Raw genomic sequence first — 15,171 nt, forward strand, 5'->3', positions numbered from 1 at the left:
AGTGAATTTCACTTCCAATAAAAATTTCCCAGAATCCTTTCTATGCTCCATCATGCTAACAGAAGTGATCTGTCTATGGGAAAGATGGAAGCTTGAGTAACTTCTGAGTTCTATTGTCATGATGTCTTTGGAGAACTAAGGGAAGACCTCCATCAAGGTCCCTAAGATCTGAGTTTGGGAACTGGCTGTGGAAAGTCTGTGATGGACATGTGGAATGACTGTAGATGTGAATCCTGAACTAAAGGGTAGCCCCATGAGCTTCTGGGGACCCAATGTCAGTGAGCGCTCACCTCACAAGGCCCGGCAGGGTTGTAGGCCAGACATCCTCTTTCTTCAGCCATTGTATTATGACAACCTCAAAGATAGAACCTGAGAAACTGTCATTAATGTGCTTCAGGCCATCCCTGAACAACTGACTTTCAGGCATGCATCTGCTTCCTCATAGTTGTCTCCGTAGTAGAGCCTCACTGTGCTAGCCTCACTAAGGCAGGAAGCTGAATAAACACATTTTTAAGAAAGATGTTTGAATACAAGGGCAGGCTTTTAAAGTCCCAGCCAGTGAACCGTAGAAGAGTGCTGTGTCTGGGTGTTTCTATGAAAACAGATTTTAAAGAAACTAAATGCTTGAGACACCATTTTAACATCTCTTCTGTGTGTGGCTGGGTGTGCTTCCTGCCCCCTTACGCTACATGGGACTATGGATGTCAGTCCTTTGTGAATCTTTACTGATCATTGCTCAAAAGGTGAGCAGACAAGAGAGAAAATATGTTGGTTGATTTTCTTCAAAGGAATCTTCCTTGATTGCCAATTTCAGTAATTTCCCATTACTCTAGTTCATACAACCTAATATTTTTTTTTCTGAGCATGGACATAAACCTCTCAGATGTAATAGGATCTATTTACTTCTCTTTGTGTCCGTTGGTCCCACCTGAGCTTAAGTCCAATGTGGGCAGATAGACTTTAGTGTGTTTTGACAATGAGGTAGACTGAAGGAAGACAGACACTTTTTGTAGGTTGTAACTTGGGATTTAGATACTTCTCTCCAAAGCCATCCAAAACTCCTACTATGGCTGGAGTATAGTACTTTGAGTTAAACTTTTTACTTTTTAATTCTGTTGTGTAAATTTTCATTATTAGCTCTAATCCTCAAATTCATGCACTGTGATTTAAGTCTCTTTTTTTCTACTTTTTTGTTGATCTGTCTGTGTCCCTGGGTGCGGACATGCTCACCTGGGTGTCATGTGTATGTGGAGGACACATGATAATATTGCTTTGTTCTATGACACTCCACATCTTGTTTGAAGCAGAGTCTCTCACTCTGGGAAGACTGCTGTGAAATTCAATTTTTAAAAAAAGTTTGTGATCAAAACACATTGTATAAAGCTTGAAACTTCCAAAGAACTAATGAAAATGAATAAATAAATATAGCTTATTTTCAAAGAAACTTCTGACCTTTATCTTCAACATTAAAGAGCCAAGTAATCTTGACTATTGTTCAAAGAGGAAATGCAGTTTTCTATGAGGAGAATAATCCCCATTTTAAACAATAAAGGCTGGCACTTCTGAACCATGTAGAGATAAAGCTGTCGGTTTAGTAAGCCTGCATATTATAACAACTTAGGAAAATTTACCCTGAGAATCTTTGATAAACCACTGAAGTGGGGATGCCTTATTTGTTGAGGATAATGAATATTGGCCCTTTATCTATTGACACATGAAAGAAAATTTGAGATATTGGTATCCAAATGTTGGTATTCTGGGTATTATTAAAAATATTTCATGAATTATTTTGGGGAACAAAGTAAGGTTTGGAAAACCTGTGGCTGGATCTGGGAGGTTGCTTCCATGGCTTTACCTGCTCTCTGATCTAAAGTCACAATTTAAATAGCCAAACAGATGAATGCAATGAAGGAGCCAGGCTGTGAACTATCACAGAAAGGGCTGATGGAGAACAGAGGAGTGTGTTAGTCAAACTCTCATCATGGTGACAAACCCGAGAGCAAACTTAAGAGAAACAGATTGGAGGAGGGAAGATTTATTTAGTTTCCTCATCTCAGGGGTTTCAGTCCATCGTCTTAGGGCTCCTTTACTTTGGGTGTGAGCCAGGTGAAATGTCACAGCAGTAATGGAGTGTGTAGGAGGAAGACTGTCAATTCATGCTGGCCTGGGAGCAGAAGGAAACAGTGGAAGAGGTAGGGACAAGATGTATCTTTCCAGGACAAATCCCAGGGAGCCAATTCTCCCAACTATGTGCTGCCTCCCAATAACAGCAGCTTATTGTGAATTCATTAAGAGATTAATCCAGCGATCAGGCCAGTGCCTACAGGAGCCAGTCACTTACCAAAGGCCCATCAGATGACAAGCAAGTCTCTAATGTATGAGTCTTTAAGAGATATATTAGTTTCAAATAAAAATGGATAGAGTATCCTGAGAATGAAATGTGGGCTGCCATCAGTATCTGAGATAAGAAATTTGTTCTGTATGCCTTGTATGTTATTCTTGTTACCTGCAGATAGCCATGGGTTTTAATTTTAGGTATTCACCCTCGTGATTATTGAATGATCAATGTTCTTCAAAAAAAAAAAAAAAGCCTCTCAGTCCCCTATACTGAAATCTTCTAATCTGTAAAGTAAGCTTTAAGAATGATCTAGTATTCAAAAACTGACCCCACCCCTGTGTGACAGAGTGGAGGAGGAGAGGATTGGTCTGCAGAAGCAGGCATCCCATGCTGTCGCTAAGTCAGCGGGTGAACTTAGTGTACTCATGTAGTATTGTAAGGTTTCAGTTTTCCATTCCATTGGAGGAAGGGCTCTGATCGCCTAGGTCTCTGTCTGTTTGGAATTCAGTTAGCTTGGCCTCAGAGGAGAGGAGGTCAGCAGCACCCTGCTGCCCCTTGATTTTCCTGTAGGAAGCAAAGGAGGGAGCTAGGCCTGCACATACATTATTAGCACAGATTCTTTCATCTGACCCAGTGGCTTGGGGGCCTGAGAAGATGCATACGCACGTCCTGGATGGGCCCAGGCCATGGCTCGTTTATAAAGAGTGGCCTCTACAAAGCCAGCTGTCAAAATAGCAGTGAGTTGCCTGAGAGGCCTAGGGGTGAAAACGTTCAGATGAAGAGATGCAATGAAGAAAAAATACAGAAACCTCTCTCAGATAATAAATGGCCACACTATTAGCTCTATCTATTGATTCCAAATCTCAGGCTCAAAGGATGGAAACTTTTCTGAACGGGTAATATTGAATAGCAGAAACAATTGCCTTCTCTTTCAAACTGACAGTGAGTGCGTTGTTTGGGGGATGTGTTCTCCCCTTCATTGAACCACCTGCTCACCTCTTCACTCATTCAATAGACTTGAGTTCTTACTACATTGACCATCTTTGCTTCACTTTTACCACCAAAAAGATCCACCTTATAACACATTTTCAAAATCAGATTTAGCTGGGAGGCTGACAAGGTACACGTTGGTAAAGAGCTTCCTGCTGTTCAAGCACGGGGACCTGGGTTCAGATCCACAGCACCCACGTAAAAGCTGTGGCAGCTTGTGGTACCCTTGTAATCCTTTCATTGAGTGGGATCGCAGAAATGGAGGAAGGATACTAGGGGCTTTCTGGTCAGCCATCCCATCACCCCATCCAACTACTGATCTTTGAATTGAATGAGAGACAACTATCCAAAAAAACAAAAAAAGGTGGTGAGAGATGGAGGCAGACAGTAGTTGTTGACTTCTGACGCCCCCACTTGTGCATACACGTACTATGGGTATGCATACATACAAACATATATACTTAGTCTCCCCGCTACACACACAGATTTAACTGGGTATGGTAGTGTATGTATAATCCCAGCACCTGCCAGGCTGAAGCAGGAGGGTGTGTTAAAGGCCAGCCTGGGTTGCATGTTGAGACCCTGATCCAAGAAAAAGAAAAAAATTGGATTTAGTTTCTTAATCAGAAATTAATCATACATCTCAGGAGGAATATATACATATGTATGTAATTGGTGGCATTCTAGAGTAAAATATGTTAAGATTTTTAAACCCTTAAGGCCACGTTGAATACAAAATTAAGATATAAACCTGTTATATCCAGATGATTCCGAGTCAAGGTAGAATTATTCTTTACTTACTCATTCATTTGATGGATAATTATTGAGACCTTCTGGAAATGCAAATACCTCAAGGTGCAGAGTAAGATGGAGAAAGTGAGCTTTGGTAGAGAAATTGTATTCTGTGAACTGAAAGCCCTCGAGTTCAAAGTTCAAGAGATGAGTGGAGAAGCAGCTGGTCTGGGCCAGATCCCAGAGAGCCTGCCCACTACTTCAGGGAGTTTAGCTTTTGTCTGGAACTTACCCTCAAGAACCTTAAAGTAAAGGGGGTGAGTGTAATGTGTGTGGGGGAGTATACATGTTCAGATTTGCATGCCGATAGTTCACCAGAGTAGAACACACTAAGCAATGCAGAGCCCTCATACGAAGCTGGCTTCAGTTTTGCTAAGGATATCATCACAAGATACTAGACTGGCGGACTAAGCAACAGATTTCTCAGAGTTCTGGAGGCTACAAACCCAATTTCATGCAGTTTGGCTTCTCCTGAAGGTTCTCTCCTTGCCTTGCAGATGGCTGTTACTTGTTGTGTCCCCAGCCTCCCATGTCTGTGATTTTACCCCTAGCTTCTACATCCAGTCCTTTTAAGGATGAAGGCTCACTGTGATGTCCTCTTTAAAGTCCTTGTAATCTGTTGAGGTACTCATGGCGAAAGCCTCTTCATGTGAGTTTAGGAGGGACAGTTTAGCCCATCACAAAAATGAGCTGAAATCTGAGACTTTCCTACTGTCTAAAGAGGGTGTGGAGCAAGAGGGTAATAGGGATGCAGAGGATGAAGGACAGAAAGTGAAATGTGAGAAACAATTCAAGGCAATGTATTCACCTCATTTTAAATGTCCAGGAGCAGGGGCCCTGGCAGAACTAGGAACGTGTTTTCATTGCACTAAGTCACCAAGAGACTCAGAAAACAATGAGAACAAAAGAAGATAGGGAGGGACCTGACAGAGACTTACAAACTTTACTTACAGAAATGCTGGGCCTAAGAAGACATGGCAGACTTTTCTAGAAGTACTCTAGTGCTGAAGAACACGCCTTGTGTAATTTCAGAAGGGAACTGTAGCATCAGAACACAGATTTGTGTCTAAGGAGGCCCTAGGAATAGTATGCCTACAGAACCAACGTTCATCTGTGGAAATCTCCTTAGTAACTCAGATTGTGTGCAGTTCCTGCTTATAAGAAATTGGTGCCGGTTGACAGCTGAGGCAGAGAAACACTGGAAATGGAAATAAACGCCGTCTCTGTCTTCCATATCTTGTCACTGTAGGTATTGATTAAAATAACCTCTCCCGGGGGTTTTCTTGTGAGTTTATCCTTGCATTGCTTCATTACAATTTTGAGTTATAAAAGAGGAAAAGTCAATTTTATCGCATCCTAAATTTGACTCAAAGCCACTTCCTGTCCAGGGTGCAAAATTATTAAAATTGACGTAGGATGTGTGTGCGAGGTAATATTCCCCTTCGTAGGCCTCTCTCTAAATTCCAAGATACTCTGCAGAGTGGATTCGATTTACAGGGCGTGGAGCCTCTGAAAAGAAAATAGAATTGTGTATTGATGCCTTCAGAAATATTATTTGATGGCAATAAAATATTCCCCGAAATTCCCTCCAGAGGGGAGAAAATGGAGTTTGTTTTCCGTAATTGCATTTGCTAGCATTTGCTCTCACACTTTCCAATATAAGCCAATTGCAACCTGTGATTTGGTTTTGCTTATTGGCAAAAGTACCATGTAAATTGATCTGCGATGCATTTAGAGAAGATGCTTTGAAAGTTTGGAAATTGAGATGGCTTTTTCTTATTAGATTTCGAGAGTATTAGGGTTCATTTCTATATTTTAGTCTAACGTAATATTAGCCAAATATGTTCTTTTTCAATTTAGTTTTAATCAAGTTCTAGAAGAGCATTTTCATCTAGCCCCAGCGGTGCTGTTAGGCAGAGACTGCATTTCTACTGTCAGCCCTCTGCTCTGGCGTCTGCAGCCCCACCCTTCTGAAGCCTTGTGTGATGAAGCCCCACATTCACAGGGCCAGTTCTATTTAAGCAACAAGAACAGCAGTGATTTTAAAAGGTTCTTTTTTTTTTTTCCCTATTTGCAAGGTTAAGGAGGAGGGAATTTTAAAAGCTTCTAAAATAGTTATTTCTCTTAAAAGATATGGCCTTTATGCCTTGTGTTATTTTGTGTTATTTTTATTTAATTTGGTCTTCGCCATGCTTAATGATATAAAATGCAAACACACGGGATTTGCATTTATTCCCCTAATTATTCAGGAGAATAATTGCCACTTATTTTATAATCATCACTGGAAGGAACACCTTCCTCTCAGTTGCTTCTGAAAGCCTTTGCAGGGGGAAAAGATCCAATACATTCATCAGCTCATCAGAAAGCCTTGTCATAGGCACTTCTGGGTTAATAAAGACATTTACAGAGCATCGTCTTACGGGGCAGGGAAGGAAGTAGGAGGTTGGCTGCTTATCCCAAATGAAGTTACAGTGCACGCGGAAACAAAGCACAGAATCACAAGTGTAGTCATTATCTTTCGTGTATTGTATTGTCTTCAGGTATTGTCTGCAGTCTTTGATGGTTTGGTTCACATCTTTCTCTTCATGATGGGTGATAACTCACATGCTTTCTGTCTGAGTTTTAAAGGAGACATGTAATGGCACTGGGCACTTGATCTGGGGTGTGTGTGATTCCAAAGCCAGCTCTCTTTCCTCCATGCCTAGCCTTCATGTTCTCCCACCCTCTGCAGGGATAGAAACCTACACACTGATAAGACACTTAACAATGTCTTTACCAATATGTCTTGGTGCTGTCTCACAAAACCCTGATTTGGATCCATCTTTCTGTCATGGAAGGAGATAGTTTGAAGTGTTTTTAGAAGATAGTCCATTCAGATCCACTTTGGCGCATGTTGTTCCAAATTGTTCTAAACAAGCCAAAGCCCCTGTCTGTAAGGAAAAGGCTGGAGAAAATTAACAATGGGATACACTGCCATTGACTGCTGTTGTTCAGACAGACGGTGCCCATATGACTGAGTGATCTTCAATCAGACAAATAGCACCACAGACAGATACTACAATAGCCTCACGTGGAACACACAGCATGTTGGTCTGGGTGGCAACTTAGAGATATTACTCACTTGAGAACAAGGAGGCATCAGTCATTATGTATATTATCTAATGGTGTCTGTATATACATATGAGTGTGGATAGTGTGTTTGTGTGTATGCACACACATGTGCGCATAAACAGGCTTATGTACGTGTGCATGCTCGCTGTAAGTTATATTGTAGCACCGTTATGGTTGATATGGGAATGTATATAAACAAGAAATTGCTGGGGGATGACAACATCTCTGAGATGTCTTCATGGTGTCTAAAGATAGAGAGCACTAATGGCTGCACTCTCATAGTTTTACACTTCTGTTACGTCACTCATTGTTGGTGAATTGGTGACTGTTCAGGTCAAGAGGGCATCTTGGGACAGTAGGGTGATGGAGTAGACTTTTGTCTCCTTTTTGTGAAACAGTGCTTGTGCCATCTCTGGAACCTTAGCAGTCTCATTATGAAGGAGGCTGGAGAAGGTGAAGGGCTTTCTCTGCTGCCTTTGTACTCTCCCCATCAATCCTGCAGTGGACTGTCAGGCCTGCACTCTGCATTCCTCCATTCTCCTGGGATTCTGGCTCGGCCCTGACATTATTGTAATCTAGTTTTCTGTGTTTAATATTTCTTAGACTTGGTTTCCCATTGCAAGCATGGAAGAAACCCTAATGCATGAGTTTCAGAGGAGAAGGTAGCAGTCTGAACCCGCTGTGTGGCTCCATCAGCAAGTGAGTATTAATGTGAGAGCTGTCAGGACTTGTGGAAATTAATGGAGCCTGACGGGGGACAGACTGAGGTCAGAGACAGAGCTTGCCCTGACTGAATGTTTCTGGTGGTTTTGCAGCTGAGGCTACTGAGTGCAAATGTGGAGCCAAGAGGGATTCCTGGAGGTCTGTGCATTCACTTAATGTGTAGGCAGTGGGTACCATGTGCCCCAATCTTTCCTAGGCACAAGAGGTGTCACAGCAAATGGTGGCCTCGGCCTTTTTATAGCTAAGAGTGCTGTCTTCTCTCTCCAGGCTGGACCAAGCCTTCTTTGAAATCTTCACCCAGTGATCACCAAGTGAGAAACTGAGAAGAAAGGTCTCCTCAGGCAGTCCCTGATCCTCATTTCTTCTATTCTCCTAGCCTCTCAGGTTATTTTTTTCCCACCTTTCATCTTCCTGCAGAATGTTCTGCTTGGTCAGTTTTCTGGCTTCAGTTTTTCTTACTCATTCCTCAGCAGAATTGTCTTCAGGACTTTGAATATTTTCTGCGGTTCCCCCTGGAATCACCGTATTAAAAATATAATAATACTTTTAAGCAGGGAAAAGGTCCTTTTATCTGTCTTCTGGGTATCACAGGGTTCCCTTACACTGCTGGTGTGTTGGACTGGTGTTCTAAAACATCTGCCTCTGCTCCAGGAGGACCAAAGGTTTCAGGAGTGCGAATTCCTGAATTGCAGTCAATCTATGTCTCTTCTTTTGTTTAGAAATGAATCAGTGATCATCGTAGTGTACTTAATATTAACTCATTGTGGTCCTACAAAGTGAGGTTGCTATCCAGCACATTAGAGCAGAAGGTGAGTCGGAAGGCTGTGCTTGTGACTCGGATTTTCCTGAGCACCTGGGAGCCAGAGCATAGTCTCCTGTTCTGATTCTGCCTCTGTTTCTTCTCTTCTTGCTACTGAGTGAGTGTTGTGTACTACCAGTCTTATGAGGACAATAGCCTTGGTTCCTTTACACATTTTCAGAATCTCTAACTCAGGAGAATGGAGGGGAGCGAACATAGGAACTGGAGGCCTTAAAATCTGCTTCTGAACTAGACTTTCTTTTACCGATGAAAGCGAGAGACGTGGCTACGTTGGCTTTGGATGCGTTCTTCCTGTGCTGTGTGCTAGGGTTTTCCTGTAGCTTTAGCTGATGAAAATAAGATATCACAATCGATTAGCCTTATTTACCAGTTCCTCGATTTAAAATATAGGCCATGGGGAAGGTAGTTTTGTCATTAGCCACAAACTAATGAGCCATTTTGGTTGCCCCCATTTCCCATAATTTTTACTCAGGAGGAATGAAAAGTGTCAGGCAATCCCATGTGGAAGGCAGATGCCCTGGAAAAGTGAATTGTTGGAATACCTTCCATAATGATTTATAGCAGAAAAATGGGCTGCAGCTATATGATACTTAATTTTGAGGCACATTAATTTTTATTGAAGGAGTGGAGCAAGCTATCCCAGGAATCTTATTTATCCAGAACAGCTCCTGTATGTGATCATTTAACAAGGACGCACCAGTGCCCCACGTCTGACTACTCTCTGTTAATTTTCTAGCTACCTCAGATCACAGGATTGTCCCATCCCTCTCTGGCCCCTAGAGGTGTTTGAGTTTATTACCTTAGACTTCCTGTCTCTTGTCCAAGCTTTGATCTACTTCTTATACAGCCAATGAATTTCTAAATTCTGGGGCCTTACATTAAGTTGAGCTTCCTTTCCTAAAGGAGGCTCCCATACTCTCCTGCAAAGTAGTGGGCAAAAAATAATGACACCAGCAGCTGCAGTTGAATTTAGGGAATGTCTTAAGTGAGCCAAGATATGTGTTGTCATAGCATAAGGCTGATGTTGCCCCTCATGTCTCATTCAGGAGAAGCCCATGATGTAGCTGGAGAAGCATCTAGAATGGAGAATTCTGTCTCGTGGTACAAATGAAAAGGGACATAAGGATTGGAACTAGCAAATAGATCACCATATGTAGACAAGTGGCACAGGAATTCTCTTGACAGAGGAACCTTAGCCAGGCATTGTCAGGGTCTAAGAAAGTGGGCTTTGTCTGATAAAATTTTAGAATCTAGATTCTAATCCCACTTGGGTTACCAATGGGGGTGGGACCCGCATGGCAAAGAGCGACATCTCTCTAGTACTGGGTTTCTATATCCATAGGATGGACTTGGGTGAATTTTGTTCTTGGTTTTTACATTTTAAATCATTTTTAATTAGCCTTTTTTCCCAAATGTTATTTTAATTCATATAGCAAATTCAAAGAGCACAGAGCTGTTCTGGTGAACCTGGGAGCAAGTTCCTCCCCTCAGCCCTGTGCTCTTCTCCAGCATCTTGCTGCAGCTCTCGGGAGACCTTAGACCAGTATGCCAGCCTACCCTGGAACACTCTCCTGCCTCTGTGCTGTAAATAGTTGGAGCCACTTGCGTCTGGGATGCTGTGAGCAGGGGCAGGTTCCTTTGTTTACTTTACAGTGAGGACTTAGACCTGTGGTACACATAGTTGAAGATATTCACCTGTACTGATGCTGCTGTTACTTTGTTCTTTGCTATGTACCCACAGAAAGAGCACCCACTCAGCAGGCTCTAGAAGGAAATCAGAGACATTTCAAGGGAGTAAAAGCTGATAAGAGGAGTGGAATCTGGATATCCTCTATTTTACTTCTTTGTGAATGAAAGCCTAAGAGATGGGCTTCTAGACAAGAGAAGCAGAGAAGTGGCGTGTTAGCGCAGGGTTAGGATGACCTCAGGGATGGGACGGTCTGCCTTACCACTGGGCACTAGCTAAAGGCTTCCTGAGCTTCCTCTCTTTATCCTGAGACGCAATGGCCTTATTGGTTCTAATAACACTCATACTACTTACAGGTATATTGGATCATTTCCAGATTCTGCAATAGTTTTCAGAGGTTTCGTTTCCATTTTCTGTTGAGATTCTTCGAGAGTAACGGTTATGTGTGGCATCAGGGAGGGATCTGATCTATGGATGAGTAATGGCTTTTTGGATGGCAGTTGGGAGGGGTAGCTTCCAGTAGTGGCGGCAGCAGCAGCAGCACAGCACAGCACAGCACAGCACAGCACAGCACAGCACAGCACAGCACAGCATAGCTAACAGGCATTAGAATGAATGGAGCATCCAAAATTGTTCAGGATCCTGTTTAGTCTCACTGAAACTTACGAGTCATATTATTTATATTACTTATAGGTTATATTACTTTTTCCTACTTATGTTTAATGAAAGTATAGTTTGAAAGGCATGGGCTGGAACTTAGCTGGCCAGGACAGATGCCACACAATAGGGCACTTTATAAAAACTTAAACCTGGATGAAAATATGACAGAGAGTTACATTTTTTTTCATAGCCTAGTATGCCAAACCCAGTTTCTGGAGTCTCAGAAACTTCTGGAAACCCTTGGAGAAGCTCATCAATTGTATCATTAAGCAAATATAAATTGTGTATTTATCATTGGGAAGTATTGGACTGAGTTCTTTGAGTCAAACGAGGACCCGTGGGCACGATACATGTCTTTAGTCAATAGGGAGATGAGTCACAGAGAGAAAGCAACACTAAACACTGGAACAGCAGGCGTAACCATGTTTTCACTGACATGCATATGCTTCTAAAGCTGTCCTTCATGTGGCTGTTGCCATCATCAGCCTGAGAGCAGAGGACCTCTGTTCAAAGTCATACAGCTAGTGCACAGTGGGGCCTGCGGGAGTCCCCACTCTTACCCCCATGCTCCTCTGCAGTTCATGTAGTACTGGCTTAAAACTGAGCCTTAAGAATAGAAATTTGAAAAGCATGGCAAGACAGCACTACATAATATCTGAAGATGGGAGGAGGGCAAAGAGGGTGTCATAAGTTAGGGTACAAAGACATCTGAGGAAGAGAGGGGGTGATGCTTAACATGAGAGAAGGGAGTCTAGAGAGCACAGCATCAACAACCAAAAGGGTGGGTATTTGCAGAGACAGCATAGTCGCTGTAGTCAGACCAGCTCAGGAGAGAATTGAGAAGAAGCTTTGCTTTGTCCCTCAGTCAGCTATTAGTGATATCCCGGAAAAGCTTTTGGAGGATAATAAAAACAGAAACCAGAATTCCTTGGGTTGTGTGTTACTCAGTATAAAACTATAGTGGCCCGTCAGGCAGAGCCAATGTGGGGCAAGCAGACGCAGCAGTGAGAGCAAGAAGCTTGGCAGAATTTCTGAGCATTGCTGGATTTTCTGATTTTCCAGGAGAGGGTAGGAAGCCCTGAAATCGTGTGTGTGTGCGTATACATGTGCGTGTGTGTGATATCTTCTGCTTTCTACATGTTAGTTCATCTTTTAAAAGTAAAATTCAGTTAAGAACTAAACTTAACATATCTGTAGGTTGAATTTATCATATCTGGACTCCTTCCAGAAGTTTCAAAGCAAAATGCTGAAGCATCTTGATCCACTTAGGATCATGTTTGCAGCAGGCATACCTGCTTATGTGCCAATGGTCTCCTATTCTTACTTAATTGGGATGGGTAAATATAAACTCACAACAAAAGAAGATTCCATAAATAAAGAACGGATGCCCAAGAGAGAGGACCAAAGCAACATGTTCGTAGATACAGGAGGAGTTTAATTAAGAGTCCAGTTGTTGCCGGGCGGTGGTGGTACGTGACTTTAATCCCAACACTTGGGAGGCAGAGGCACTTGGATGTCTGAGTTCGAGGCCAGCGTGGTCTACAGACTGAGTTCCAGAATAGCAATGTCTACACAGAGAAGACCTGTCTGCAAAAACAACAAAAACAAAGCAAACAAATGAGAAAAAGTCCAGTTGTTAGAAATATAAGTTGTAACCAAGATAGAATAATGGGAAAGTGAAGACTGGGGAGCAAAGAGGCCCTTTCTTTCTCCTCCTTTGTCCATGTAGTTGACCATCCTGAGAACTGAAGAGAAACAGACAAATTTCACAGTGTCTGCTTTGGAGGATAGCAGTGTAGCAGCCAGGCGGGGCAGTCAGCCTTCCTGTCATCACTCTCTGGGTTTTTTTTGGAGGACAGAGTTACACTCTGTAGCTTAGGTTGGCCCAGTACTGTGTCCTGGATGCTGACATTGCAGGCCTGAGCTAACACACTCAGCCTTGGATCTCAATAATGGGACACAACATGCTGTCTCTGCTTGCTTATCAATCCACTATTGATTATCTGAAGCTATACTCCCAACTGATGGCTGAGATCCCATATTTCACTCATACATTCATTCATTCATTCACTACTTATGTAGCAGTGTTGCTATACGTCTAATTGACCTCTGCTGTTGTTTATTCAAATGTGTTCTGACCATAACATATATATTTTATTACATGTGTATGTACAGTTACACATATATGAACATATTGCGTGCTTGTGTATATTACATATATTTTATTAATATATACATGAAAATGCTACAGACCATATTAACATTAACTTTTCAACTGTGCATTTAAGACAATATACACACTACTTAACATTTTATCAAAAATCCCTCTTCATTGCACCTAGAATAATCCTGTCTGTCGTTCCCAGGACACGCTGTCTAATTTCACTAGTTAGCTCTTCGGGTCCCACAGAACAAGGATTTCTTCCGCGTTAGGAAAGCAGAATATGGCCTCGCTTTTTATTCAAGTGGGTCGGCCTAGATGGCCTGATCTGAATAAAATGGATAAAGGCAGGCACCTCTTTGTCTGACAATTTGAAAGTGATGCTATTTGAATACCAAGAAGCTTGAAGCTTGACTGTGGAGCCTTCCAAATTAATCTAGTCTTGTGGAAAAAAAAAAGAAAGAAAGAAAGAAAATGCCATCAAGTAACAGGAGATTTGTCAGCCGACCTGCTTACACTTTTCATATAAAACAGAAAGGTTGGCAGATTATAGATGAAAGGTCAGCTCAGCAAAAAAGAAAATCTGTCAGACAATCTCATAACATAGGTAACCCAGGGCGGAACTTGGAAACTGCTATTGGATTCTCAGAGAGAGATGAGTCTGTTGGCGGCGTGTAAATATCATCACCGCTCCTGTGGCTGTTCATTTTGGTGGCTCCGTCTCTAGCGGAGTCCCTGAAATCTGATTTAAAAGACACAGAGGATGCTTGTTTTCCTGAGGAGGCTTTACTTCGCAGAAGTTTTCACCTTTTATTTCTTGTTTGTTTGTTTTGAAGAGCTAAAGGGGGTAGGGGGGAGTACTTCGATTGCCCAGTGTCTCAGACTCAACCCTTCTGAACCAAAAATCTAAAAGGAGGAAATAGTGAGAAATAGTGCAACAGCAGCAGCGTCTACTGAATGAGTTTCCAATGCATTCAGCATCACCAACAGAGGAGATCGATGGCCACAGTGTGATGTGAACCAGTAGCCAAAGCCCACTCTGGCAGGACCTGCCTCAGGACACATTGCTGCTCAGGAAAGCCTTTTTAGCCTGTTCTTACTTGAGGAACCCAGACGAGTCTGTGGATGCATAATCTAACCACAGTCTGCAACAGCCTCACTATATCAGCAGGAACAGTGCAGGGAATTTGAGGCCTTGTTAATTCATCTTTCATCTGTGCTTCAAGTGCAGGAGTCCTGCAAAATAGCAGCACCATTCTAAGGCATTTGCAACACACATCACGCTCCTAATTGCCCAACTTGCATAAGCGTGCCTTTGAGAATGGCTTTCTGCTTCTACTGCACTCTTCCTCACAGCCCTGCAAATAACTGAGGCCAGAGGCATGTCACACACAGGTGTGTGCAGGCCATCAGGTATCTCTTGACTTTTGGCCTCAGTGTTTCTGATTCCCTTACTCCACAGAACCATTTTTTACCGTTGCTTTCGCCTTCTCTAGAGCCTTCCCGTTACAGCACACGCTATATATGTGATTTTATTACCCTTAGAAACTGAAAATCAAGAGCTGAGGAAATATTACAATGTTATAAAACCCCACCACTGTCTCAGAAAAACACTTGTGCTAGCAGCTGCATGTGCTTCAGGCTGCTGGCATGGTGGAAACTCTCCAGTGCAGTCTTTATAGATTGCTCTGCTGAAATCCAAGTGCCAATGGCAGAAGTTACTACCATTCTCAATAAAAAGTCTCTTCCCACTAAAGCTTCCTTAATTAAATCATCAGCTCTGGCTTGCTAGTAAGGATCAATTCTTACAAGAGTATTCTCTTTCCTGCTCAGGATAACCTTAATTCTTCCCAGATTGGCAGGCAACATTAATTTTGCACTGGACCCAG

General features: G+C 42.4%; 1 protein-coding gene across 8 annotated transcripts in view; it reads left to right on the forward strand.

The window, feature by feature from the left end:
• Mpped2 (metallophosphoesterase domain containing 2) overlaps positions 1–15,171 on the forward strand; it is a 183,699-nt gene that overhangs the window by 83,980 nt on the left and 84,548 nt on the right. Inside the window, exon 3 of one of the 8 annotated variants that reach the window (XM_076929400.1) lies at positions 7,835–7,930. The exons of the other annotated variants lie outside the window; for them this stretch is intronic. The gene's annotated coding sequence lies outside the window, so the exon portion shown is untranslated. The remainder of the gene's footprint in view (positions 1–7,834; positions 7,931–15,171) is intronic. 8 annotated transcript variants of the gene reach the window in all.

The sequence above is a fragment of the Arvicanthis niloticus genome, chromosome 2, assembly GCF_011762505.2.
Source record: "Arvicanthis niloticus isolate mArvNil1 chromosome 2, mArvNil1.pat.X, whole genome shotgun sequence".
NCBI classification, from domain to species: Eukaryota; Metazoa; Chordata; class Mammalia; order Rodentia; family Muridae; genus Arvicanthis; species Arvicanthis niloticus.